Source organism: Cetorhinus maximus, chromosome 32 (genome assembly GCF_964194155.1).
Source record: "Cetorhinus maximus chromosome 32, sCetMax3.hap1.1, whole genome shotgun sequence".
Lineage (NCBI taxonomy): Eukaryota > Metazoa > Chordata > Chondrichthyes > Lamniformes > Cetorhinidae > Cetorhinus > Cetorhinus maximus.
The window spans coordinates 12504888-12531273 of record NC_135910.1 but is presented as its reverse complement, the minus strand read 5'-3'; the positions used below and the strand labels follow the sequence as shown (position 1 = coordinate 12531273).

Below are 26386 nucleotides of genomic sequence, written 5' to 3'. Positions count from 1 at the left end.
CTCTTAATTGTAAACCTGCTTCAACCATCCGCTGTGGTAAATCATTCCAAAAATAAATTCGTTCATCACGCTTACAAAGCTTGTCCAAAGAAGTCAGCCGTGGCTTAGTTGTTAGCACTTGTGCCTCTCTGTTACAAGGTTCCAGGTTCAAGTCCCACTCCAGGACTTGAGTACAAAAATCAAGGCCGACACTCTACTGTAGTACTGAGGGAGTGCTACACTGTTAGTCTTTTAATGAGACGTGAAAGATATCATGGCACAATTTCTAAGAATAACCAGGAAAATTCCCTCCAGTATTCTGGCCAATATTTATCCCTCAAATCAACATAACAACAAACAATTCTTTGGTCATTATCAGAGTCACAACACTTCAAAAGTACTTCACTGGCTGCAAGGTGCTTTGGGATGGCCTGTGACGGTGAAAGGCGCTATTTAAATGCAAGTCTTTCACTTTTGATTGTTTAAGAGACCTTTACCACACAGTTCTGTCTCAAAATGCCTTGGCCTCCCTAAGCCTTTGCATCTTTCTACAATGCACAGGAAGGTCAAGCAGCAATGTTTGGCCATCTCTCACTGTGGGAAGGTCTGTGCCTACGGATGCCAATTTAGGATAAGATCAGTCCGGCTATGGTCGTACAGCCTGCTGACTGACTAGCTAGGATCATGTGATTAAAAACGGGTCATCCGGTCATCGATCTCAAAGCTGTTTTGGGGAATCTTGCTGTGCGCAAAGTGACGTTTCCGATGTTACACCAGTGACTGCGCCTCATTGGCCCGACAGCACTTTGGGACATCCTGAGGCTGTGAGAGGCGCTACACAAATGCGGGTCTTGCTTCCGCCCGCGAAAAATGGCTGTTTGGAAACATGGCTTTTGTCTCATTCTGAGGAGAGGAGTAGAAGGAACGAGAGGGGAGCAGAGGAGGGAGGGAGTTGGTGGGCTCGAGTGGAGTATTTTAAAAAAAAGCACTGGTCATTTGATTGTTTTTTTTTAACAACGTGGAAGCTTGTTTTTTAACAACGTTTCCCCTGAGTCGTGAGTTTGAACCAGGGGGGGTCACAATCTCAAAATGAAGGGCCGGCCATTTTGGGCTCCAGATGAGGAGAAATTTCTTCACTCCGAGGGCTGTGAATCTTTGGTATTCTGCACCGCAGGGAGCCGTGGTTGCTCGGTCATTGAGTTCAAGGCGTTTTGATAGATTTTCAGACACTAAGTTATGGGGGGATAGGGCGGGAAAGTGGAGCTGAGGTCGAAAATAAGTTGTGATCTTATTAAATGGCGGAGCAAGGCATGAGCGGCTACTCCTGCCCCTGTTTCTTCTGTTCTTGTGAGATGGAAATTGGGCTTTTTTTTCTTTTGGCGAAGATTTTGTACATTCTAATTGCAGTGAGGGCAGGTGTAAAGCGACGTATTCAGACTCGTGGCAACCATGATGATGAATCAAGGCAGATACTCAGCACAACAGTTGCCCTTTTCACAGTCTGTCAGAAAAAGCATTTGCATTTTGTTAACTAATTAAAATTAGACTGTGTTTGAGCTCTGTCACGCAGCTGCAACCTTGGATGTGTTTGCCATTTGCAAGTAGACGATCTCCCTCCCCAGAGGATAGAAAGGAACATTGGAGGGTGGAGGGAGGGGGCTTATGGGGGGGTGGGGGCGGGGGGGGAAACACCCACGGCAGAATTTAATTCATTAGTTTATTTATTTATTTTTGAAAAATAACAATTGGCGTGAAGTCAAGGATTGCGTCTCTGTCAGCGAGTTTTAAGTTTGGTGATTAAAAAAAAACCGAAAACCCAACTTTCCCCGCAAGGTTTGATTGCAGGTTTGGGTGGCCTGTTTGTGGCGCCAAGGAAGCCGCGTTGAATTTATTGCTGATAAAACCGCCATCGTAAATCGGAGCGTCGCTGGAAACAGAAATGGGGTTGATCAACGTTGCCTCCCAGGACACCGCCGTCCACACTGGACCAATTAAGCGCCGTGCACCATGTTGAGTCCGTTTGTGAGACTCTGGGCAGGCCTTTACCCGCAGGCTTTGGAACCCCAAAGGCCATCGGCCTTGTATGTGGGCCAGAAACCTGCACTGTGCGGAGAACCATCGCTCAGTGTGATTTTTCCCCAGAGCGGCCAGTTAAGGGCCAGAGGGCGAGGCTCTCCGTCCAATTGAGGGCCAGAGGGTGAGGCTCTCCGTCCAATTGAGGGCCAGAGGGCGAGGCTCTCCGTCCAATTGAGGGCCAGAGGGCGAGGCTCTCCGTCCAATTGAGGGCCAGAGGGCGAGGCTCTCCGTCCAATTAAGGGCCAGAGGGCGAGGCTCTCCGTCCAATTGAGGACAGAGGGCGGGCTCTCGAAGCTAGAGGGCCAATCAGAGGCCTCCCAGCTTGAGAGCAGAATGCCATAACAGGGTAAGTGAGAGAGAGGACGCTTCAAGATGGAGGCTCCCCCTCTCCAACTTTTTCAAGCTTTTAATTAAAAACTGGCCTTCGCAGCCAGCCTAGCACTGCGTGGAGGGTGGGGGGGATGCTCTCAGGGGGCAGGGGGGGTGTTCTGCGAGGTGGGGGGGGGATGCTCTGCATAGGGCAGTCTGCGGCTGCTCCTAAGCGCAGGCAGGGAGGGCCTCTGGGCCTGCCTGGAGCACTGGCCTACCAATCTTTTGCCGGGAGGCTGCCTCCAGTCGTTTAAAGTGGAAAATCCCATTTGGCCTTCTACAAAAGGCCTTTAATTGAGTTAGTCAGCTATATGCTGCTTGCAAGCAGCTAACTCTGTCGTTCCCTCCCCCCCACCCCCCCCACCTCTCCCCACTCCTGCCTCTGGGAAAATATCCAGCCCTGGACATTACCAGATCAAATCACCACCTTCTGCTGTTCTGGCTGGTCATGATTAGCGTAAGCCTAGCCGAGATTATGTGCTCAAGTTTTTGGAGTGGGTCTGGAACGCACAATTTTTGTATGGCCCTAGTCATCCCATTAGGCTATGGATGTGATTGCAGTAGAGAGGGTGCAGAGATTTCTGAGGATGTTGCCAAAAATGGAGGATTTTAGGAAGGAGGAAAGCCTGATCAGGCTGGGGTTGTTTTCTGTGGAACAGGAGAGGCTGAGGGGAGATTTGATCGATGTGTATAAAATTATGAGGGGGCCTAGGTTGAGTGCATAGGAAGGATCTATTGCCATTCGAGGTCAATAACCATAGATTTCAAGGGCAGAATTTTACGGCAGTGGGATTTTACGTTCCCGCTGTCGTCAATGGGATTTATAACAGTTCGCCACATTTTACGGCCCCCTCCCTGCCGAAACGGGGCTGTAAAATTCTGCCCCAAGTGATTGGTAGAAGGATTAGAGAGAATTTGAGATTTTTTTTCCCGCACCCAGAGGGTGGTAGGGGTCTGGAACTCACCGTCTGAAAGGGCGGTAGAGGCATAAACACTCATTTAAAAAGTACAAAGATGAGTGCCGTAGCTGACAGGGGCTTGAAGACCAAGAGCTGGAAGGTGGGATTAGGCTAGATAACTACTTGTCAGCTAGCATGGACATGGTGGGTCGAATGGCCTCCTTCTGTGCCATAAAATTCTTCATGTTTCCCTGACCTTCTGTCCCTGAGGCAAGGTCGTTGTCATGGCTGATGCTTAAGATCTATTTTACTGCTAAGGATCCATGGCCACGAAAATTTGGCTTGAGACACAATTTTCCCGCAGCCCCCTTGCACCTAGAAACCAGAGGAGCCTTTCTTTCCAGAGAACTGAGCTCGGTTCCAGGCGGGGTACTCAGATTTGCGAGTTCTCAATCTCTCTCTGTCCCTCTCTCTCATTTCTCTCCCTGTATATTTGCAGCTTTGCTCTTTTGGAGAGAGGACCTTCATTCCTGCAAAATACCAGAGTGTTTACTGACGCACTGTGTTACCCAATGAGTTGGATTTGGGGTGGGACTTATGATAGGACTCGCAGCCAAGAGTCTATTTTACAGCAAATAAAGTCTATTTATTCAGCATAGTCTATTTAACCAGCACACTACAGAAAACAATCTACAGAGTCTATTTAACCAGCATACTACAGAAAACAGTCTACAGAGTCTATTTAACCAGAACACTACATAAAAAAGTCTATGGAGTCTATTTAACCAGCATACTACAGAAAACAGTCTACAGAGTCTATTTAACCAGCATGCTATGGAAAACAGTCTACAGAGTCTATTTAACCAGCATACTACAGAAAACAGTCTACAGAGTCTATTTAACCAGCACGCTAAAGAAAACAGTCTACAGAGTCTTTTTAACCAGCATACTACAGAAAACAGTCTACAGAGTCTATTTAACCAGCATACTACAGAAAACAGTCTACAGAGTCTATTTAACCAGTATACTACAGAAAACAGTTTACAGAGTCAATTTAACCAGTATACCAGTATACGACAGAAAACAGTTTACAGAGTCTATTTACCCAGCACACTACAGAAAACAGTCTACAGAGTCTATTTAACCAGTATACCAGTATACTACAGAAAACAGTTTACAGAGTCTATTTAACCAGCACACTACAGAAAACAGTCCACAGAGTCTATTTAACCAGCATACTACAGAAAACAGTCTACAGAGTCTATTTAACCAGCACGCTATAGAAAACAGTCTACAGAGTCTATTTAACCAGTGTACTACAGAAAACAGTCTACAGAGTCTATTTAACCAGCACACTACAGAAAACAGTCCACAGAGTCTATTTAACCAGTATACTACAGAAAACAGTTTACAGAGTCTATTTAACCAGCACACTACAGAAAACAGTCTACAGAGTCTATTTAACCAGCATACTACAGAAAACAGTCTACAGCGTCTATTTAACCAGTATACTACAGAAAACAGTTTACAGAGTCAATTTAACCAGCACACTACAGAAAACAGTCCACAGAGTCTATTTAACCAGCACACTACAGAAAACAGTCTTCTCTTCAAGTTCTCTGCTCAAAGGCAGGTCTGACCCATAGCGCCACAATCTCCACCACGTGGAAGGCATGGAGGAAAGTCCCAAATTTAACCTCGCCAGAGGCAGGGACGCTACCCACTGTACCACATGACCTCCAGACCAAACAGCCTACAGAGCTAATTTAACCAGCGCACTACAGAAAACAGCCTGTATGAACTGCAGCAATTCCAGTCATTTAGAGCAGTGCAGTCTCTCGTCATGATGGACAGGGAAATTACTCAATAACCTCCATTCTGGCCGGACATAATGGTGTCACAAATGCAGCCAAAATCTACAGGAATTCCAATGATGTAAGAGCATCTTACCAGGTGGAATACCTTTGGGCCATTGCTTTGGGACAGAGGTTGTGTAAAGAATCAAGAGGATGAGGGGAGGTCAGTGATTTGGTGAGGGCTAAGAATAACTGTGGGCGCGGTTTTACGTTCCCGCCCACTCCTGGGATTGTCTGGTCCCCCGAAAGTCAACGGACCTTTGGCTGGGCCACCACAACCCCTGAGGCGAGTCCCAACACGACGGGGTCGGAAAATCCTGGCCCATGGCTTGCATTTATATAGCGCCTTTAACACAGTAAAACATCCCAAGGCACCCCACAGGAGCATTACCAAACCAAATTGACACTGAGCCACATAAGGAGATAGTCGTCTGGTAATATGGAGCTTGAGTATTGCTGAAAAAGAGACATGATGGTCAGAACGTTTTTGTCTTGCACTCACCAGGACAGATTCACAGGAATACCAAATCTCAAAGGGAACAATAATTTATATGTTTATAATATGAATTAGGAGCGTGAGTGGGCCACTCAGCCCCTCGAGCCTGCTCCCCCATTCAATAAGATCATGCCTGGCCTGATTGTAAGTTCCCGCCTATCCCTCGATAACCTTTATATTGAGTCGATTTATATCAATTTATAAATATATAAATTGTTGCTCCCTTTGAAATTTGGCATTCTTGCATCTGTCCTGATGAGTGTAAGACAAAAAGCTTTGACGGCATGTCTGTTTTTCCAGCCATACATAAGAAGATGTTAGTGGACAGTATCGGTCTGAAGGATGTGATTGCATTAGGAGCAGTTCAGAGAAGGTTTGCTAAACTCATACCAGGAATGGGTAGATTGTCTTATGAGGAAAGTTTGGACAGGTTAGGTTTGTACCCGCTGGAGTTCAGAAGAGTAAGAGGCGACTTGATTGAAACCCTTATGATCCTGAGGGGGTCTTGACAGGGTGGATGTGGGGAGGATGTTTCCTCTTGTGGGAGAATCTAGAACTAGGGGTCACTGTTTAAAAATAAGGGGTCACCCATTTACAGAATCACAGAATGCAGAAGAGGCCCTTCAGCCCATCGAGTCTGCACCAACACGTGAGAAACACCTGATCTACCTACCTAATCCCATTGACCAGCACTTGGCCCATAGCCTTGAATGTTATGAGGTGCCAAGTGCTCATCCAGGTACTTTTTAAAGGATGTGAGGCAACCCGCCTCCACCACCCTCCCAGGCAGCGCATTCCAGACCCTCACCACCCTCTGGGTAAAAAAGCTTTTCCTCACATTCCCCGCCCATTTAATTCTGAGATGAGGAGAAATGTTTTCTCTCAGAGGGTCGCGAATCTTTGGAACTCTCTTCCTCAAAAGATGGTGGAAGCAGAGTCTTTGAATATTTTTAAGGCAGAAGTAGATAGATTCTTGATAAACCAGGGGATGAAAGGTAATCAGGGGTAAGCGGGAGGTTTCAATCAGATCGGCCATGGTCTTATTGAATGGCGAAGAAGGCGAGAGGGGCCAAGTGGCCTACTGCTCCTAAGTCATATGTTTGTGTCTTTGTATGTTAGGGCAGGTGATCAGGAGCTTGGTCAAAAAGGTAGGTTTTAAGGAGTGTCTTAGAAGGCGGTGAGAGAGGCAGAGAGATCTAGGGAGAGAATTTCCAGAGCTTAGGGCCCAGGCAACTGAAGGCACGGCCAATGGTAAAGTGATTAAAATGGGGCAGGGGAGGGAAGCAAATCTGCCTAAGCCTCCCCACCCTAAGCTAGCTGTGGATTGTGAATGATGGGTAGAGAGAGAGAGAGAGAGAGCCTCCACACTATTAATTGAAAAATTAGCCAGTTGGAAAGAGCAATAAAAGAGGTTTGGAATTCAACAGCCAATGCATTCGATGCGGTGATGACTGTGACACAGTTTCTTTATTTTTTGCCAGATTAAAGGTCCAAATGAAAACACTGCGCTGCATAATGGCAGCTATGTATCAGTGATCCCCACACTGGAGAAAGGCCAGCACGCCTCTCTCTCTCTCTTTCTGTCTCTCTCTCCCCCCCCACCCCTCCCCCATCTCTCTCCTCCCCACCTCACCCATTTTGTCACGTTAGAAATTGAGGGGAGAGGTTGAAGGTGAGTACACTTAACGCCTGCGAAGAGAAAGAACAAGCAAGACACTTCAGGGACTGAATTAGAACAAAACACAGGCTCAAAGTAAGGAATGAATAGCTACTCCTGAGACCCGAGTGCAAACTGCAATCCCTTTCGTTTTTGGACTCAGCCCTCTCGCACAACAAGGAAACCACCACCACCCCCCCCCCCTCAGCTATTAACTTCAAGCCGTTCCCCCCCCTGTATTTTGGCCTCATTTGGTAAATGTTCAGGGTGGGAGTTCGGAAGAAAGGGGCATCACCTCAATATCAGAAGTGTGATGTCAGGAAGCACTTCTTCACATGAAGGGTACATGAACCTGGAACTCTCTCCCCCCACCCTCTCCAGCGCACCCCCCAGAGAAAAAAACTGTTGACCCTGGGGACCCAATTGGAAGTTTCAAAACTTGAGATCGATAGATATTTAAGGTTACGGAAACAAGGCAGGTAAATTGAATTGAGATGCAGAACAGCAATGATCTAAATGATGGAACAGGCTCGAGGGGCTGAATGGCCTCCTGTTCTTGTGTATCATTTCGTCTGTGTCAGGAGCAGCCAAGAGGCCACGTTCTCTTTGCTGGGTCCATCAATCCTCTCTCATAGGGGGTTATGTTGCTGGTTTGACCAAGCTTTGGGTCACCTGACCTTAGTATCTCCATCATTTTTTTAAAAATTATTCATTCATGGGATGTGGGCATCACTAGTGTTTATTGCTTGTTTAGCGGACATTCTAAGAGTCAACTTCATTGATGTGGCTGTGGGTCTGGAGTCATATGGAGGCCAGACCAGGGAAGGACGACAGATTTCCTTCCCTAACCCAGGGTCATCATCAGACTTTTAATTCCAGATTTTTGTTGAATTCAAATTCCACCATCTGCTGTGGTGGGATTTGAACCCAGGACACCAAAGCATTTGCCCTGGGTCTACTGGTCTGGTGACAATGCCACTATGCTGCCACCACCTCCTGCTATTGTTGTCCTTTGTTTTGTCATGTTCCTGTGAAGCGTTTTGGGACATCAGAGGAACTGGAGGAACCTGTTTGAGTCTGTTCCACCATTCATGGCTGACCTACACCTCTGCACTGCTATAGGATGATACAGCATTGTGCCTCAGCCTGTTCTTTGGTACAGCTATCCAGTCAATCCCACTCCCCCTTCATTCACATGGAATGAAACGCAGGGACAGGAGGAGGCCATTCAGCCCCTCTAACCCATTCTGCCATTTAGTTAGTTGGTGGCTGAGCCTCAGCTCCACTTTCCTGCCTGTCCCCCACCCAAAATCTATCCAACGAAGCCTATTCAATGACCCAGCCTCCAACTTCCCCCCCGGGGAAGAGAATTTCAAAGACTAATGACCATCGAAGAGAAGAAATTCCTCCTCATCCCCACCTTATATGGAAGACCCTTTATTTCGAAACTGTGCCCCCCCCCCCACCACAACAATTCAAGATTCCCCCCACAAGGGAGTTTAAGAGAATGATAGAGGTGATCTTATTGATTCTGAGGGGATAAAAGCAAAATACCGCGGATGCTGGAAATCTGAAATAAAAACAGAAAACGCTGGAAGGACTCAGCAGTTCCGGCAGTGTCCGCGGAGAGAGAAACAGAGGGGTCACACGGGACTCGAAACGTTCACCAAGATTCTGAGGGGGTTTGACAGGGTAGATGCTGGGAGGATGTTTTCCCCACACGGTGGTGGGGGGCTGGGGGCGGAATCTGGAACTAGGGCATGTGTGGAATTCTCTACCCCAGTGGAGGGTGGGTGATTGAAGATACTCAAGGCCGAGTCAGACAGGTTTTTGATCGACAAGGCAGCCAATGGCTATGGGGGACAGGCAGGAAAGTGGAGTTAAAGCCACCTCAGATCAGCCACGATCTTATTGAGTGATGGAGCAGGCTCGATGGGCTGAATGGCAGACACCTGCTCCTAATTCTTATGTACTTTTACTCGATAGACCAAGTGATTTTTTTTCCCCCCCCCCCAACCGTCAAATGGCCCCACAGAGGCTCACCATCCAGACTCGCTGGGGGCCATCGACACAGGGTATCAGAGGGGCCTCCCTCATGTGGAAATGCAGGAAATGGGGGAAGAAATTGGAGAGGAAAGGGGAGTAGTAAAAGGACCAGAGGAAGAGAATAAACTGGGAACGAGATGTTGCGGGGGTGGGGGTGGGGAGGGGGGGTGGTGAGGGGTTGGGGGCGTTGTGGGGGAGGGGGGGAACGTTGGCTGGGAAGAACATGCCCGCACAGGCTGAAGCATTAGATGATTAAATTTAAATTTGAAAACCCACCATTAATGAGCTTTAAGGAGAAGAGAGTGAGGTGAAAATGCCTGCTGGCCTGTGTCTGACAGTAATGTTTCATCAACAATAAAACAGAGAAAGGTATGACAGTTTATAAATGCAGTGCCGTGTTTTATTGCATGAAGCTTGCTTGAGGTTAATCTGACATTGTTTGGGTTCTGAAAACATCGGGACTCCCATGCCAATTAGTTTGAATTCCTTCATTACAATTTGTGTGTGTGTGTGTGTGTGTGTGTTTTGTCTATATGTGTGTGCTTGTGATATGTGTGTGCGTGATCTGCCTATGTATGTGTTTTGGTTGTGTGTGTGTGTGTGTCAGTGGGTATCTTTGTATGCATTTGTGTGCGTGTGTGTTTTCTGTGTGCGTGTGTTTTCCCTGTGTGTGCGTTTTCTGTGTGTGCGTTTTCTCTGTGTGTGCATTTTCTGTGTGTGTGTTTTCTCTGTGTGTGCGTTTTCCCTGTGTGTGCGTTTTCTGTGTGTGTGTTTTCTCTGTGTGTGTGTTTTCTCTGAGTGTGTGTTTTCTGTGTGTGCGTTTTCTCTGTGTGTGTGTGTTTTCCCTGTGTGTGCGTTTTCTGTGTGTGCGTTTTCTCTGTGTGCGTTTTCTGTGTGTGCGTTTTCTCTGTGTGTGTGTTTTCTCTGTGTGCGTTTTCTCTGTGTGTGTGTTTTCTCTGTGTGTGTGTTTTCCCTGTGTGTGTGTGTTTTCTGTGTGTGCGTTTTCTGTGTGTGCGTTTTCTCTGTGTGTGCGTTTTCTCTGTGTGCGTTTTCTGTGTGTGCGTTTTCTCTGTGTGTGTGTTTTCTCTGTGTGTGCGTTTTCTCTGTGTGTGCGTTTTCTGTGTGTGTGCGTTTTCTCTGTGTGTGTGTTTTCTCTGTGTGTGTGTTTTCCCTGTGTGTGCGTTTTCTGTGTGTGCGTTTTCTCTGTGTGTGCGTTTTCTCTGTGTGCGTTTTCTGTGTGTGTGTTTTCTCTGCGTGTGCGTTTTCTCTGTGTGTGCGTTTTCCCTGTGTGTGTGTTTTCTCTGTGTGTGTGTTTTCCCTGTGTGTGCGTTTTCTGTGTGTGCGTTTTCTGTGTGTGCGTTTTCTCTGTGTGTGCGTTTTCTGTGTGTGCGTTTTCTCTGTGTGTGCGTTTACTCTGTGTGCGTTTTCCTTGTGTGTGCGTTTTCTCTGTGTGTGTGTTTTCTCTGTGTGTGCGTTTTCTCTGTGTGTGTGTTTTCTCTGTGTGCGTTTTCTCTGCGTGTGCGTTTTCTCTGCATGTGCGTTTTCTCTGTGTGTGCGTTTTCTCTGTGTGTGTGTTTTCTCTGTGTGTGTATTCTCTGTGTGTGTTTTCTCTGTGTGCGTTTTCTCTGCGTGTGCGTTTTCTCTGCGTGTGCGTTTTCTCTGCCTGTGTGTTTTCTCTGCGTGTGCGTTTTCTCTGCGTGTGCGTTTTCTCTGTGTGTGTGTGTTTTCTCTGTGTGCGTTTTCTCTGTGTGTGTGTTTTCTCTGTGTGCGTTTTCTCTGCGTGTGCGTTTTCTCTGCGTGTGCGTTTTCCTTGTGTGTGCGTTTTCTCAGTGTGTGTGTTTTCTCTGTGTGTGCGTTTTCTCTGTGTGTGCGTTTTCTCTGTGTGCGCGTTTTCTCTGTGTGCATTTTCTCTGCGTGTGCGTTTTCTCTGCGTGTGTGTTTTCCTTGTGTGTGCGTTTTCTCTGTGTGTGCGTTTTCTCTGTGTGTGCGTTTTCTCTGTGTGTGCATTTTCTCTGTGTGTGCGTTTTCGCTGTGTGTGCGTTTTCCCTGTGTGTGTGTGTTTTCTCTGTGTGTGCGTTTTCTCTGTGTGTGTGCGTTTTCTCTGTGTGTGTGTTTTCTCTGTGTGTGCGTTTTCTCTGTGTGTGCGTTTTCTCTGTGTGCGCGTTTTCTCTGTGTGCGTTTTCTCTGCGTGTGCGTTTTCTCTGCGTGTGCGTTTTCTCTGCGTGTGCGTTTTCTCTGTGCGTTTTCTCTGTGTGTGTGTTTTCTCTGTGTGTGTGTTTTCTCTGTGTGTGCGTTTTCTCTGTGTGTGCGTTTTCTCTGTGTGTGTTTTCTCTGCGTGTGCGTTTTCTCTGCGTGTGCGTTTTCCCTGTGTGTGCGTTTTCTCTGTGTGTGTGTTTTCTCTGTGTGTGCATTTTCTCTGTGTGTGCGTTTTCTCTGTGTGTGCGTTTTCTCTGTGTGTGCGTTTTCTCTGTGTGTGCGTTTTCTCTGTGTGTGTTTTCTCTGCGTGTGCGTTTTCTCTGCGTGTGCGTTTTCCCTGCGTGTGCGTTTTCTCTGTGTGTGCGTTTTCTCTGTGTGTGCGTTTTCTCTGTGTGTGTGTTTTCTCTGTGTGTGTGTTTTCCCTGTGTGTGTGTTTTCCCTGTGTGTGCGTTTTCTGTGTGTGCGTTTTCTGTGTGTGTGTTTTCTCTGTGTGTGTGTTTTCTGTGTGTGTGTGTTTTCTCTGTGTGTGCGTTTTCTGTGTGTGCGTTTTCTCTGTGTGTGCGTTTTCTCTGTGTGCGTTTTCTCTGTGTGCGTTTTCTCTGTGTGTGCGTTTTCTCTGTGTGTGCGTTTTCTCTGTGTGCGTTTTCTCTGTGTGTGCGTTTTCTCTGTGTGTGCGTTTTCTGTGTGTGCATTTTCTCTGTGTGTGCGTTTACTCTGTGTGTGCGTTTTCTGTGTGTGCGTTTTCTCTGTATGTGCGTTTTCTCTGTGTGTGCGTTTTCTGTGTGTGCGTTTTCTCTGTGTGTGCGTTTTCTCTGTGTGCGCGTTTTCTCTGTGTGTGTGTTTTCGCTGTGTGTGCGTTTTCCCTGTGTGTGTGTGTGTTTTCTCTGTGCGTGCGTTTTCTCTGTGTGTGCGTTTTCTCTGTGTGTGTGTGTTTTCTCTGTGTGTGCGTTTTCTTTGAGTGTGCGTTTTCCCTGTGTGTGTGTTTTCTCTGTGTGTGTGTTTTCTCTGTGTGCGTTTTCTCTGTGTGTGTTTTCTCTGTGTGTGCGTTTTCTCTGTGTGTGCGTTTTCTCTGTGTGTGCGTTTTCTCTGTGTGTGCGTTTTCTGTGTGTGCGTTTTCTCTGTGTGTGCGTTTTCTCTGTGTGTGCGTTTTCTGTGTGTGCGTTTTCTCTGTGTGTGCGTTTCCTGTGTGTGCGTTTTCTCTGTGTGCGCGTTTTCTGTGTGCGCGTTTTCTCTGTGTGTGTGTTATCGCTGTGTGTGCGTTTTCCCTGTGTGTGTGCGTTTTCTCTGTGTGTGTGTTTTCTCTGTGTGTGCGTTTTCTCTGTGTGTGTGTGTTTTCTCTGTGTGTGTGTTTTCTCTGTGTGTGCGTTTTCTCTGTGTGCGCGTTTTCTCTGTGTGCGTTTTCTCTGCGTGTGCGTTTTCTCTGCGTGTGCGTTTTCTCTGCGTGTGCGTTTTCTCTGCGTGTGCGTTTTCTCTGTGTGTGCGTTTTCTCTGTGTGTACGTTTTCTATGTGTGCGTTTTCTCTGTGTGTGCGTTTTCTGTGCGTGCATTTTCTCTGTGTGTGCGTTTTCTCTGTGTGTGCATTTTCTGTGTGTGCGTTTTCTCTGTGTGTGCGTTATCTCTGTGTGTGCGTTTTCTCTGTGTGCGCGTTTTCTCTGTGTGTGTGTTTTCGCTGTGTGTGCGTTTTCCCTGTGTGCGTGTGTTTTCCCTGTGTGTGCGTTTTCTCTGTGTGTGCGTTTTCTCTGTGTGTGTGTGTTTTCTCTGTGTGTGTGTTTCCTCTGTGTGTGTGTTTTCTCTGTGTGTGCGTTTTCTCTGTGTGTGCGTTTTCTGTGTGTGCGTTTTCTGTGTGTGCGTTTTCTCTGTGTGTGCGTTTTCTCTGTGTGTGTGTTTTCTCTGTGTGTGTGTTTTCTCTGTGTGTGTGTTTTCCCTGTGTGTGCGTTTTCTGTGTGTGCGTTTTCTGTGTGTGCGTTTTCTCTGTGTGTGCGTTTTCTGTGTGTGCGTTTTCTGTGTGTGTTTTCTCTGTGTGTGCGTTTTCTCTGTGTGTGTGTTTTCTCTGTGTGTGTGTTTTCCCTGTGTGTCCGTTTTCTGTGTGTGCGTTTTCTGTGTGTGCGTTTTCTCTGTGTGTGCGTTTTCTCTGTGTGTGCGTTTTCTGTGTGTGCGTTTTCTGTGTGTGCGTTTTCTCTTTGTGTGTGTTTTCCCTGTGTGTGCGTTTTCTGTATGTGCGTTTTCTCTGTGTGTGCGTTTTCTCTGTGTGCATTTTCTGTGTGTGCGTTTTCTGTGTGTGCGTTTTCTCTGTGTGCGTTTTCTCTGTGTGAGCGTTTTCTGTGTGTGTGTGTTTTCTCTGTGTGTGCGTTTTCTGTGTGTGCGTTTTCTGTGTGTGCGTTTTCTCTGTGTGTGCGTTTTCTCTGTGTGTGCGTTTTCTCTGTGTGTGCGTTTTCTCTGTGTGCGTTTTCTCTGTGTGTGCGTTTTCTCTGTGTGTGCGTTTTCTCTGTGTGCGTTTTCTCTGTGTGTGCGTTTTCTGTGTGTGAGTTTTCTCTGTGTGTGCGTTTTCTCTGTGTGTGCGTTTTCTGTGTGTGCATTTTCTCTGTGTGTGCGTTTTCTCTGTGTGTGCGTTTTCTCTGTGTGTGCGTTTTCGCTGTGTGTGCGTTTTCCCTGTGTGTGTGCGTTTTCTCTGTGTGTGTGTTTTCTCTGTGTGTGCGTTTTCTCTGTGTGTGCGTTTTCTCTGTGTGTGTGTTTTCTCTGTGTGCGTTTTCTGTGTGTGCGTTTTCTCTGTGTGTGTGTTTTCTCTGTGTGTGTGTTTTCTCTGTGTGTGTGTTTTCCCTGTGTGTGCGTTTTCTGTGTGTGCGTTTTCTGTGTGTGCGTTTTCTCTGTGTGTGCGTTTTCTCTGTGTGTGTGTTTTCTCTGTGTGCGTTTTCTCTGTGTGCGTTTTCTCTGTGTGTGCGTTTTCTCTGTGTGTGCGTTTTCTCTGTGTGTGTGTTTTCTCTGTGTGTGTGTTTTCCCTGTGTGTGCGTTTTCTGTGTGTGCGTTTTCTCTGTGTGCGTTTTCTGTGTGTGCGTTTTCTGTGTGTGCGTTTTCTCTGTGTGCGTTTTCTCTGTGTGAGCGTTTTCTGTGTGTGTGTGTTTTCTCTGTGTGTGCGTTTTCTGTGTGTGCGTTTTCTCTGTGTGCGTTTTCTCTGTGTGTGCGTTTTCTCTGTGTGTGCGTTTTCTCTGTGTGCGGTTTCTCTGTGTGCGTTTTCTCTGTGTGTGCGTTTTCTTTGTGTGTGCGTTTTCTCTGTGTGTGCGTTTTCTGTGTGTGTGTGTGTTTTCTCTGTGTGTGTGTGTTTTCTCTGTGTGTGTGTTTTCTCTGTGTGTGCGTTTTCTCTGTGTGCGCGTTTTCTCTGTGTGCGTTTTCTCTGCGTGTGCGTTTTCTCTGCGTGTGCGTTTGCCTTGTGTGTGCGTTTTCTCTGTGTGCGTGTTTTCTCTGTGTGCGCGTTTTCTCTGTGTGCGCGTTTTCTCTGTGTGCGTTTTCTCTGCGTGTGCGTTTTCTCTGCGTGTGCGTTTGCCTTGTGTGTGCGTTTTCTCTGTGTGTGTGTTTTCTCTGTGTGTGCGTTTTCTCTGTGTGTGCGTTTTCTCTGTGTGCGCGTTTTCTCTGTGTGCGTTTTCTCTGCGTGTGCGTTTTCTCTGCGTGTGCGTTTGCCTTGTGTGTGCGTTTTCTCTGTGTGTGCGTTTTCTCTGTGTGTGCGTTTTCTCTGTGTGTGTGTTTTCTCTGTGTGTGTTTTCTCTGTGTGTGTTTTCTCTGTGTGCGTTTTCTCTGCGTGTGCGTTTTCTCTGCGTGTGCGTTTTCTCTGCGTGTGTGTTTTCTCTGCGTGTGCGTTTTCTCTGCGTGTGCGTTTTCTCTGTGTGTGTGTTTTCTCTGTGTGCGTTTTCTCTGTGTGTGTGTTTTCTCTGTGTGCGTTTTCTCTGTGTGTGCGTTTTCTCTGCGTGTGCGTTTTCCTTGTGTGTGCGTTCTCTCTGTGTGTGCGTTATCCGTGTGTGTGTGTTTTCTCTGTGCGTCCGTTTTCTCTGTGTGTGCGTTTTCTCTGTGTGTGTGTGTTTTCTCTGTGTGTGCGTTTTCTCTGAGTGTGCGTTTTCCCTGTGTGTGTGTTTTCTCTGTGTGTGTGTTTTCTCTGTGTGTGCGTTTTCTCTGTGTGTGTTTTCTCTGTGTGTGCGTTTTCTCTGTGTGTGCGTTTTCTCTGTGTGCGTTTTCTCTGTGTGTGCGTTTTCTCTGTGTGTGCGTTTTCTTTGTGTGCGTTTTCTCTGTGTGTGCGTTTTCTCTGTGTGTGCGTTTTCTGTGTGTGCGTTTTCTCTGTGTGTGCGTTTTCTGTGTGTGCGTTTTCTCTGTGTGCGCATTTTCTCTGTGTGCGCGTTTTCTCTGTCTGTGTGTTTTCGCTGTGTGTGCGTTTTCCCTGTGTGTGTGCGTTTTCTCTGTGTGTGCGTTTTCTGTGCGTGCGTTTTCTCTGTGTGTGTGTGTTTTCTCTGTGTGTGCGTTTTCTCTGTGTGTACGTTTTCTCTGTGTGTGCGTTTTCTCTGTGTGTGCGTTTTCTCTGTGTGCGCGTTTTCCCTGTGTGTGTGTTTTCGCTGTGTGTGCGTTTTCCCTGTGTGCGTGTGTTTTCTCTGTGTGTGCGTTTTCTCTGTGTGCGTTTTCTCTGTGTCTGTGTGTTTTCTCTGTGTGTGTGTTTTCTCTGTGTGTGTGTTTTCTCTGTGTGTGCGTTTTCTGTGTGTGCGTTTTCTCTGTGTGTGCGTTTTCTCTGTGTGTGCGTTTTCTCTGTGTGTGCGTTTTCTCTGTGTGTGTGTGTTTTCTCTGTGTGTGTATTTTCTCTGTGTGTGCGTTTTCTCTGTGTGTGCGTTTTCTCTGTGTGTGCGTTTTCTCTGTGTGTGCGTTTTCTCTGTGTGTGCGTTTTCTCTGTGTGTGTGTTTTCTCTGTGTGTGTATTTTCCCTGTGTGTGCGTTTTCTGTGTGTGCGTTTTCTGTGTGTGCGTTTTCTGTGTGTGCGTTTTCTCTGTGTGTGCGTTTTCTCTGTGTGCGTTTTCTGTGTGTGTGTTTTCTCTGTGTGTGCGTTTTCTCTGTGTGTGCGTTTTCTCTGTGTGTGTTTTCTCTGTGTGTGTGTTTTCCCCGTGTGTGCGTTTTCTGTGTGTTCGTTTTCTCTGTGTGTGCGTTTTCTCTGTGTGCGCGTTTTCTGTGTGTGCGTTTTCTGTGTGTGCGTTTTCTCTGTGTGCGTTTTCTCTGTGTGAGCGTTTTCTGTGTGTGTGTGTTTTCTCTGTGTGTGCGTTTTCCCTGTGTGTGTGCGTTTTCTCTGTGTGTGTGTTTTCTCTGTGTGTGCGTTTTCTCTGTGTGTGCGTTTTCTCTGTGTGCGCGTTTTCTCTGTGTGCGTTTTCTCTGCTGCGTTTTCTCTGCGTGTGCGTTTTCTCTGTGTGCGTTTTCTCTGTGTGTGTGTTTTCTCTGTGTGTACGTTTTCTCTGTGTGTGCGTTTTCTCTGTGTGTGTGTTTTCTCTGTGTGTGCGTTTTCTGTGTGGTCATTTTCTCTGTGTGTGCGTTTTCTCTGTGTGTGTGTTTTCTCTGTGTGTACGTTTTCTCTGTGTGTTTTCCCTGTGTGTGTGTTTTCTCTGTGTGTGTGTTTTCTGTGTGTGTGCGTTTTCTCTGTGCGTTTTCTGTGTGTGTGCATTTTCTCTGTGTGTGTGTTTTCTCTGTGTGTACGTTTTCTCTGTGTGTTTTCCCTGTGTGTGTGTTTTCTCTGTGTGTGTGTTTTCTGTGTGTGTGCGTTTTCTCTGTGCGTTTTCTGTGTGTGTGCATTTTCTCTGTGTGTGTGTTTTCCCTGTGTGTGCGTTTTCCCTGTGTGTGCGTTTTCCCTGTGTGTGTGCGTTTTCTCTGTGTGTGTGTTTTCTCTGTGTGTGCGTTTTCTCTGTGTGTGCGTTTTCTCTGTGTGCGCGTTTTCTCTGTGTGCGTTATCTCTGCTGCGTTTTCTCTGCGTGTGCGTTTTCTCTTTGTGCGTTTTCTCTGTGTGTGTGTTTTCTCTGTGTGTACGTTTTCTCTGTGTGTGCGTTTTCTCTGTGTGTGTGTTTTCTGTGTGTGTGCGTTTTCTCTGTGCGTTTTCTGTGTGTGTGCATTTTCTCTGTGTGTGTGTTTTCCCTGTGTGTGCGTTTTCCCTGTGTGTGCGTTTTCTCTGTGTGTGCATTTTCCCTGTGTGCGTTTTCCCTGTGTGTGCGTTTTCTCTGGGCGTTTTCCCTGTGTGTGTGTTTTCTCTGTGTGTGTGTTTTCTGTGTGTGCGCGTTTTCTCTGTGTGTGTGTTTTCTGTGTGTGTGCGTTTTCCGTGTGTGTGCGTTTTCTGTGTGTGTGCGTTTTCTGTGTGTGTGCGTTTTCTCTGTGTGTGTGTTTTCTCTGTGTGTGCGTTTTCTCTGTGTGTGTGTTTTCTCTGTGTGTGCGTTTTCTGTGTGTGTGTGTTTTGTCTGTGTGTGCGTTTTCTCTGTGTGTGCTTTTTTTCTGTGCGTTTTCCCTGTGTGTGTGTTTTCTGTGTGTGTGTGTTTTCTCTGTGTGTGCGTTTTCTGTGTGTGTGTGTTTTCTCTGTGTGTGCGTTTTCTCTGTGTGTGTGTTTTCTCTGTGTGTGCGTTTTCCGTGTGTGTGCGTTTTCTGTGTGTGTGCGTTTTCTGTGTGTGTGCGTTTTCTCTGTGTGTGTGTTTTCTCTGTGTGTGCGTTTTCCGTGTGTGTGCGTTTTCCCTGTGTGTGCGTTTTCTCTGTGTGTGCGTTTTCTCTGTGTGTGCGTTTTCTGTATGTGTGCGTTTTCTCTGTGTGTGCGTGTGTTTGTTTTCTCTCTGTGTGCGTTTTCTGTGTGTGAGTTTTCTCTGTGTGTGCGTTTTCTGTGTGTGTGTTTTCTGTGTGTGTGTTTTCTGTGTGTGTGTTTTCTCTGTGTGTGTGTTTTCTCTGTGTGTGCGTTTTCTCTGTGTGTGTGTTTTCTCTGTGTGTGCGTTTTCTCTGTGTGTGCGTTTTCTCTGTGTGTGCGTTTTCTCTGTGTGTGCGTTTTCCTTGTGTGTTTTCTCTGTGTGTGCGTTTTCTGTGTGTGTGTGTTTTGTCTGTGTGTGCGTTTTCTCTGTGTGTGCTTTTTTTCTGTGCGTTTTCCCTGTGTGTGTGTTTTCTGTGTGTGTGTGTTTTCTCTGTGTGTGCGTTTTCTGTGTGTGTGTGTTTTCTCTGTGTGTGCGTTTTCTCTGTGTGTGTGTTTTCTCTGTGTGTGCGTTTTCCGTGTGTGTGCATTTTCCGTGTGTGTGCGTTTTCTGTGTGTGTGCGTTTTCTGTGTGTGTGCGCGTTTTCTCTGTGTGTGTGTTTTCTCTGTGTGTGCGTTTTCCGTGTGTGTGCGTTTTCCCTGTGTGTGCGTTTTCTCTGTGTGTGCGTTTTCTCTGTGTGTGCGTTTTCTCTGTGTGTGCGTTTTCTGTATGTGTGCGTTTTCTCTGTGTGTGCGTGTGTTTGTTTTCTCTCTGTGTGCGTTTTCTGTGTGTGAGTTTTCTCTGTGTGTGCGTTTTCTGTGTGTGTGTTTTCTGTGTGTGTGTTTTCTGTGTGTGTGTTTTCTCTGTGTGTGTGTTTTCTCTGTGTGTGCGTTTTCTCTGTGTGTGTGTTTTCTCTGTGTCTGCGTTTTCTCTGTGTGTGCGTTTTCTCTGTGTGTGCGTTTTCTCTGTGTGTGCGTTTTCCTTGTGTGTTTTCTCTGTGTGTGCGTTTTCTGTGTGTGTGTGTTTTGTCTGTGTGTGCGTTTTCTCTGTGTGTGCTTTTTTTCTGTGCGTTTTCCCTGTGTGTGTGTTTTCTGTGTGTGTGTGTTTTCTCTGTGTGTGCGTTTTCTCTGTGTGTGCGTTTTCCCTGTGTGCGTTTTTCTGTGTGTGCGTTTTCTCTGTGTGTGTTTTCCCTGTGTGCGTTTTCTGTGTGTGTGCGTTTTCCGTGTGTGCGTTTTCTCTGTGTGTGTGTTTTCTCTGTGTGTGTGTTTTCTCTGTGTGTGCGTTTTCCCTGTGTGCGCGTTTTCTCTGTGTGTACGTTTTCCCTGTGTGCGTTTTCTCTGTGTGTGCGTTTTCCCTGTGTGTGCGTTTTCTCTGTGTGTGCGTTTTCCCTGTGTGTGCGTTTTTTCTGTGTGTGTGTTTTCCCTGTGTGTGCGTTTTCTCTGTGTGTGCGTTTTCCCTGTGTGTGCGTTTTCTCTATGTGTGTGTTTTCTCTGTGTGTGTGTTTTCTCTGTGTGTGCGTTTTCCCTGTGTGTGCGTTTTCTCTGTGTGTGTTTTCCCTGTGTGTGCGTTTTCTCTGTGTGTGCGTTTTCCCTGTGTGTGCATTTTCTCTGTGTGTGCGTTTTCCCTGTGTGTGTTTTCTCTGTGTGTGTGTTTTCTCTGTGTGCGTTTTCCCTGTGTGTGTGTTTTCTCTGTGTGTGCGTTTTCCCTGTGCGTGCGTTTTCTCTGTGTGTGTTTTCTCTGTGTGTGTGTTTTCTCTGTGTGTGCGTTTTCTCTGTGTGTGCGTTTTCCCTGTGTGTGCGTTTTCTCTGTGTGTGCGTTTTCTCTGTGTGTGCGTTTTCCCTGTGTGTGCGTTTTCTCTGTGTGTGCGTTTTCCCTGTGTGTGTTTTCCCTGTGTGTGCGTTTTCTCTGTGTGTGTTTTCCCTGTGTGTGCGTTTTCTCTGTGTGTGCGTTTTCCCTGTGTGTGTTTTCCCTGTGTGTGCGTTTTCTCTGTGTGTGCGTTTTCTCTGTGTGTGTTTTCTCTGTGTGTGTGTTTTCTCTGTATGTGCGTTTTCTCTGTGTGTGCATTTTCTCTGTGTGTGCGTTTTCTCTGTGTGTGCATTTTCTCTGTGTGTGTTTTCTGTGTGTGTGCGTTTTCTCTGTGCGTTTTCTCTGTGTGTGCGTTTTCTCTGTGTGTGCGTTTTCTCTGTGTGTGTTTTCTCTGTGTGTGCGTTTTCTCTGTGTGTGCATTTTCTCTGTGTGTGCGTTTTCTCTGTGTGTGCGTTTTCTCTGTGTGTGCGTTTTCTCTGTGTGTGCGTTTTCTCTGTGTGTGTTTTCTCTGTGTGTGCGTTTTCTCTGTGTGTGTGTTTTCTCTGTGTGTGCGTTTTCTCTGTGTGTTTTCTCTGTGTGTGCGTTTTCTCTGTGTGTGCGTTTTCTCTGTGTGTGCGTTTTCTCTGTGTGTGCATTGTCTCTGTGTGTGCGTTTTCTCTGTGTGTGCGTTTTCTCTGTGTGTGCGTTTTCTCTGTGTGTGCATTGTCTCTGTGTGTGCGTTTTCTCTGTGTGTGCGTGTTCTCTGTGTGTGCATTTTCTCTGTGTGTGTTTTCTCTGTGTGTGCATTTTCTCTGTGTGTGCATTTTCTCTGTGTGTGCGTTTTCTCTGTGTGTGCATTGTCTCTGTGTGTGCGTTTTCTCTGTGTGTGCGTGTTCTCTGTGTGTGCATTTTCTCTGTGTGTGTTTTCTCTGTGTGTGCATTTTCTCTGTGTGTGCATTTTCTCTGTGTGTGCGTTTTCTCTATGTGTGCATTTTCTCTGTGTGTGCCTTTTCCCTGTGTGTGCGTTTTCTCTGTGTGTGCGTTTTCTCTGTGTGTGCATTTTCTCTGTGTGTGCGTTTTCTCTGTGTGTGCATTTTCTCTGTGTGTGCGTTTTCTCTGTGTGTGCGTTTTCTCTGTGTGTGCGTTTTCTCTGTGTGTGTGTTTTCTCTCGAGGCGGAATTTTACAGCCCAGCAGGAGCAGGGTCATAAAATGAGGCCATGCCAAAGGCCATTGACTTTGGCGGGACTGGAAAATCCCGCCTGCAGAAAGGGGCATAAAATTCTGCCATGTGTGTGCGTTTTGTCTACATCCATGTCTATGTCTGTTGTCTTTGTGTGTGTGTTCTTTATGTGTGTGTGTTGTTTATGTGTGCTTGTGTTGTTTTTGTGTGTGTGTTTATGCGTGTCTGTGTTAATGTATGCATGTGTTGTTTAAGTGTGCGTGTGTTGTTTATGTGTGTGCATGTGTTGTTTGTGTGTTGTTTATGTGTGTTGTTTATGTGTGTGTTGTTTATGTGTGTGTGTTTATGTGTGTGTGTGTTGTTTATGTGTGTGTGTTGTTTGTGTGCATGTGTGTGTTTATGTGTGTGTTGTTTGTGTGTGTGTGTGTTTATGTGTGTGTGTGTTGTTTGTGTGCATGTGTGTGTTGTTTATGTGTGTTTGTGTGTGTGTGTTGTTTATGTGTGTTGTTTATGTGTGTGTGTTGTTTATGTGTGTGTGTTGTTTGTGTGTGTGTGTTGTTTGTGTGTGTGTATTGTTTGTGTGCATGCGTGTGTTGTTTATGTGTGTGTTTATGTGTGTGTTTGTGTGCGTGTGTTGTTTGTGTGTGTGTTGTTTATGTGTGTGTTGTTTATGTGTGTGTGTTGTTTATGTGTGTGTGTGTTATTTGTGTGTGTGTTATTTGTGTGTGTGTTGTTTATGTGTGTGTTGTTTATGTGTGTGTTGTGTGTGTGTTGTTTGTGTGCGTGCGTGTGTTATGTGTGTGTTGTTTATGTGTGTGTTTGTGTGCGTGTGTTGTTTATGTGTGTTGTTTATGCGTATGTGTGTTTGTGTGCATGCGTGTGTTGTTTATGTGTGTGTTTGTGTGCGTGTGTTGTTTATGTGTGTGTTGTTTATGTGTGTGTGTTGTTTATGTGTGTGTGTGTGTGTTGTTTGTGTGTGTGTTGTTTGTGTGTGTTGTTTATGTGTGTGTTGTTTGTGTGTGTTGTTTATGTGTGTGTTGTTTGTGTGTGTGCGTTGTTTGTGTGTGCGTGTGTTGTTTATGTGTGTGTTGTTTATGTGTGTGTTTGTGTGCGTGTGTTGTTTATGTGTGTTGTTTATGTTTGCGTGCGTGCATATGTGTGTGTGTGTTGTTTATGTGTGCATGCGTGTGTTTATGTGTGTGTTGTTTATGTGTGTGTGCATGTGTTTATGTGTGTGTGCATGTGTTGTTTATGTGTGTGTTGTTTATGTGTGTGTGTTGTTTGTGTGCATGCGTGTGGTTTATGTGTGTGTGTGTTGTTTATGTGTGTTTATGTGTGTGTGTTGTTTATGTGTGTGTGTGTTGTTTGTGTGCGTGCGTGTGTTTATGTGTGTGTTGTTTATGTGTGTGTGTGTGTTGTTTGTGTGTGTGCTGTTTGTGTGTGTGTTGTTTGTGTGTGTTGTTTGTGTGCGTGCGTGTGTTGTTTATGTGCGTGTTGTTTATGTGTGTGTTTGTGTGCGTGTGTTGTTTATGTGTGTTGTTTATGTGTGTGTTGTTTATGTTTGCGTGCGTGCATGTGTTTATGTGTGTGTTATTTATGTGTGTGTGTGTTGTTTATGTGTGCGTGTGTTTATGTGTGTTGTTTATGTGTGTGTGCATGTGTTGTTTATGTGTTCGTGTGTGTGTGTGTTGTTTAAGAATGTGTGTGTGCGTGTATGGTTATCTATTACTTGAGGAAATGCTGATATGTTTCACACAGTTCTGTATTATCTCATTTGGGGAACCTACAATGCAAGGAACAGATGAAAAAGTTAAAACTATTAGCCTTCTGCCCCGGGAGACCAGTTTGTTTTGTGCAGGCGGCGAGAGCAAGCGGCAGAGGGGACAGACTCAGCTAATTAAGACATTGCGATTGCCTCGTTCTGGCAAAACAACTAGGGGACGGCATTTTTTTTCCCCTGAGAGTCTGCCACTACCTGTGGCAAAACACTTGTCACTTTTTATAAGCGATGGTTCTGCCTTTCTCTGTCACTCCATTTCCCCTTCTCACAGCCCTGGGCTCCAAGCCAACTCCCCAGCCACAGCTATTGATGGCGATGTCATGGCTTCCGCACACAGATTACCCCTGGGAGCAGCACGGCGTTATATGAGATCTCATTCCGAGAGATTTAGATGCAAAGCTCTCCTGTAAGTTTAGACCACCGAGGGAAAAAAAAAAATAGAGAAATAACTTAGCTGTGGTTAAAAATTAAACAAAACACATCAAAGTTACTCAATAAAAAGACAGTGACCTTTTTCTCCTCTTCTGCGGCGGGTTTTATGCAATTTTCAGGATAGAATTCTGCCGCCCACTCCCTCTCTTCTCGTTTTTGAGGAAGAGAAGCGGGGGGAGTGGAGGGGGCAGCGTTCTCCCTGGTGTCCCGGCCAATATTTTATCCCCCGTCGCTAAAAAAATAAAAGATCAGCCGGGTCGCTTATCGCCTTGACGTTTGTGGGATCTTGCTGTGCGCCTCGTTGGCAGCCACCTTCCCTGCATTGCAGCAGCGACCGCGCTTTGTACAGTACTTTGTGGCCTAGTAAACCGGAGTGACGGTGTAGCGGTAATGTCACTGGGCTGGTAATCCAGAGGCCCAGGCTGACGCTCTTGGTGGGTGGGGGGAGGTGGGGGGGGACACGGGGCAGGATTTTTCCCCTTTGCCGGGCTACCATGGGGCTCCGATCGCGGTTTCACGCCGGCTGGCCGGTTAACGGTCAGCCAGAGCCTCGGCGCTGGGGGTGGGGGGTGTGGGGGTGTGGGGGGGTGGGGGGTGGGGGGGCGGGGAGTGCACACTGAAAGCTCCCTGAAGGCTCAGAGCTGCCTCAGGGAGCTGAGGAACTTGAAACTGAAAAATGAAGATCTTAAAAATAAGGGGAACATCCCCACATGTGACTCAGACACGCGAACAGTGAGGTAATAAAAATGATGTTCCAATTTATTTTTTTTTAAATTACCGTTGGGAACCTCATCCCGCCCGTGGATGAGGTTGCCTCACAAAATTGCAAAGGCCGTCCGGCCTACTTGCCCGCAGCGACAAATAGGATTAAATTAATTGATCAATGGCCTCAACAGGCCTTTTAATTGTCGGCGGGCGCGCTGCTGACTCTCACACCCGCCCGCCGACCGACATATCAACGCGGGTGCGCCATGACGTCGTCGGGCACTGTTTTTTCTGCCGATTGGGTTGGGCGTAACATTCTGCCCAGGGGTTCAAATCCCACCAGGGCAGCTGGCGCTACTTCAATTCGATTCATAACATCTGGAGTTGAAGGCTTGTCTCGGTCGTGATGACCGCGAAGCCATCCTCGATCGTTGTAAAAACCCATCTGGTTCGCCCCTGCCCCATTTAGGGGAAGGAAATCGGCCGTCCTTACCCAGCCCTGGCCTACAGGTGACTCCAGGTCCACAGCCATGTGGTTGACGCTGAACTGCCCCTCTGAAATGGCCCAGCAAGCCACTCAGTTCGAGGGCAATTAGGGATGGGGCAACAAATGCTGGTCTTGCCAGCGACGCCCACACCCCATTGAAAGAATAAAGGAAAAAAAAAACTGCTTTGGGACATTCTGAGGCCATGAAAGGTGCTATGAAAACGAAAGTCCTTCTTTATATCTTTCCCACGCTCTCTCTCCTCCCTGACACTTGCCGGGTCTGCCCTCCACAGGCGCTGAGCGCCCTCTGATTGTCCAGATGACTGGCCGGTCTTCAGCAGGCTGATCGACCACAGGGTGCTTCATACATGGGTCCAATTCCTGGCTTTGGCATGATGCCTTTGTATTTTCCAACAGATGTCGCTGGCCAACATTCCGGAGCTTTTGCCCCCTCGCTAGCCCAGGGACACATGGAGTGGGGGGGAGGTGGCAGGGGTGGTGGGGGGGAGGGGGAGGGGAAGGGTTGGGGGGTGTAATTTGCAGATTCTGAGATTTGCGGATTCATGTTCAGGCCAAAGATGGATCCTGGGACTTCCCGGATTCCGCACATCGGGAATTTACCACGAGCGCTGGACGCCCTCTTAAATGTGTGAGGGGGGTTTTTAGAACGAAACTTGTGTAAATTCTGCTTAGGCCAGAGAAGGTTCAGAGGAGATTTAACAGAAGTATTCAAAAATATGAATTACTTCGATAAAGACGAGATAAGGAGAACCTGTTTGCGGTAGCAGGAAGACCGGTAACCGGAGGACACAGATTTATGGTGATTGACAAAAGAACCAAAGGCAACAGCTCAAAGCATTTTTAAAAATGCAGTGATTTATTAAGACCTGGAATGTGCTTCCTGAAAGGGTGGTGGAAACAGATTCTGTTTTATTTATTCATTCATGGGCTGTGGCCGTCGCTGGCTGGGCCCAGCATTTGTTGCCCATCCCTAATTGCCCTTTGAGAAGGTGGTGGTGAGCTGCCTTCTTGAACCGCTGCAGCCCATGTGCTGTAGGCACACCCACCGTGCTGGTAGGGAGGGAGTTCGAACCCAGCCATTTTGATTTTAATTCAGTCATAACCTTCAAAAGGGGAATTGGATAAACACTTGAAAGGGGACAATTTGCAGAGCGGTGGGGAAATAAGGAGAGGGGCAGGAGCAGTTTGATAACTCTTTCATAAGCCTGATGGACCAAATGGCCTCCTTTCATGCTGTTTTGCTCTATGATGCCAGCCGTGTTCAGTTGGTAGCGTTACTGCCTCTGAGTCACAAGGTACTGGGTTCAAGTCCCACTCCAAGACTTGAGCAAAGATATCAAGGCTGACACTCCAGTGCAGTACAGAGGGAGTGCTGCACTGTTGGAGGTGCCGTTTTTCAGCTGAGACATTAAACCGACGTCCCTGTTCACCCACCCCTATTCGGGTGGGTGAAAAATATCCCTTGGCAGTATCTTGAAGAAGAGCAGGGGAGTTCTCTCCGGTGCCCTGGTTAATATTGATCCCTCAACCAACATCACAAAAAAAAAGGTTATATGGTCATTACCACATTGCTGTTTGTGGGATCTTGCTGTGCGCAAATTGGCTGCCGCATTTCCTACATTATAACAGTGACTACACCTCAACAAGTACTTCATTGGCTGTAGAGGCGCTTTAGGATATCTGGCGGTTGTGTAAAGCGCTATATAAATGCAAAT

At 46.8% G+C, this 26386-nt stretch overlaps 1 protein-coding gene across 1 annotated transcript in view; it reads left to right on the top strand.

Annotated features, from left to right (window-relative positions):
• Window positions 1-26386, top strand: part of npas1 (neuronal PAS domain protein 1) — a 414556-nt gene that overhangs the window by 186225 nt on the left and 201945 nt on the right. The gene's annotated exons all lie outside the window — the stretch shown is intronic.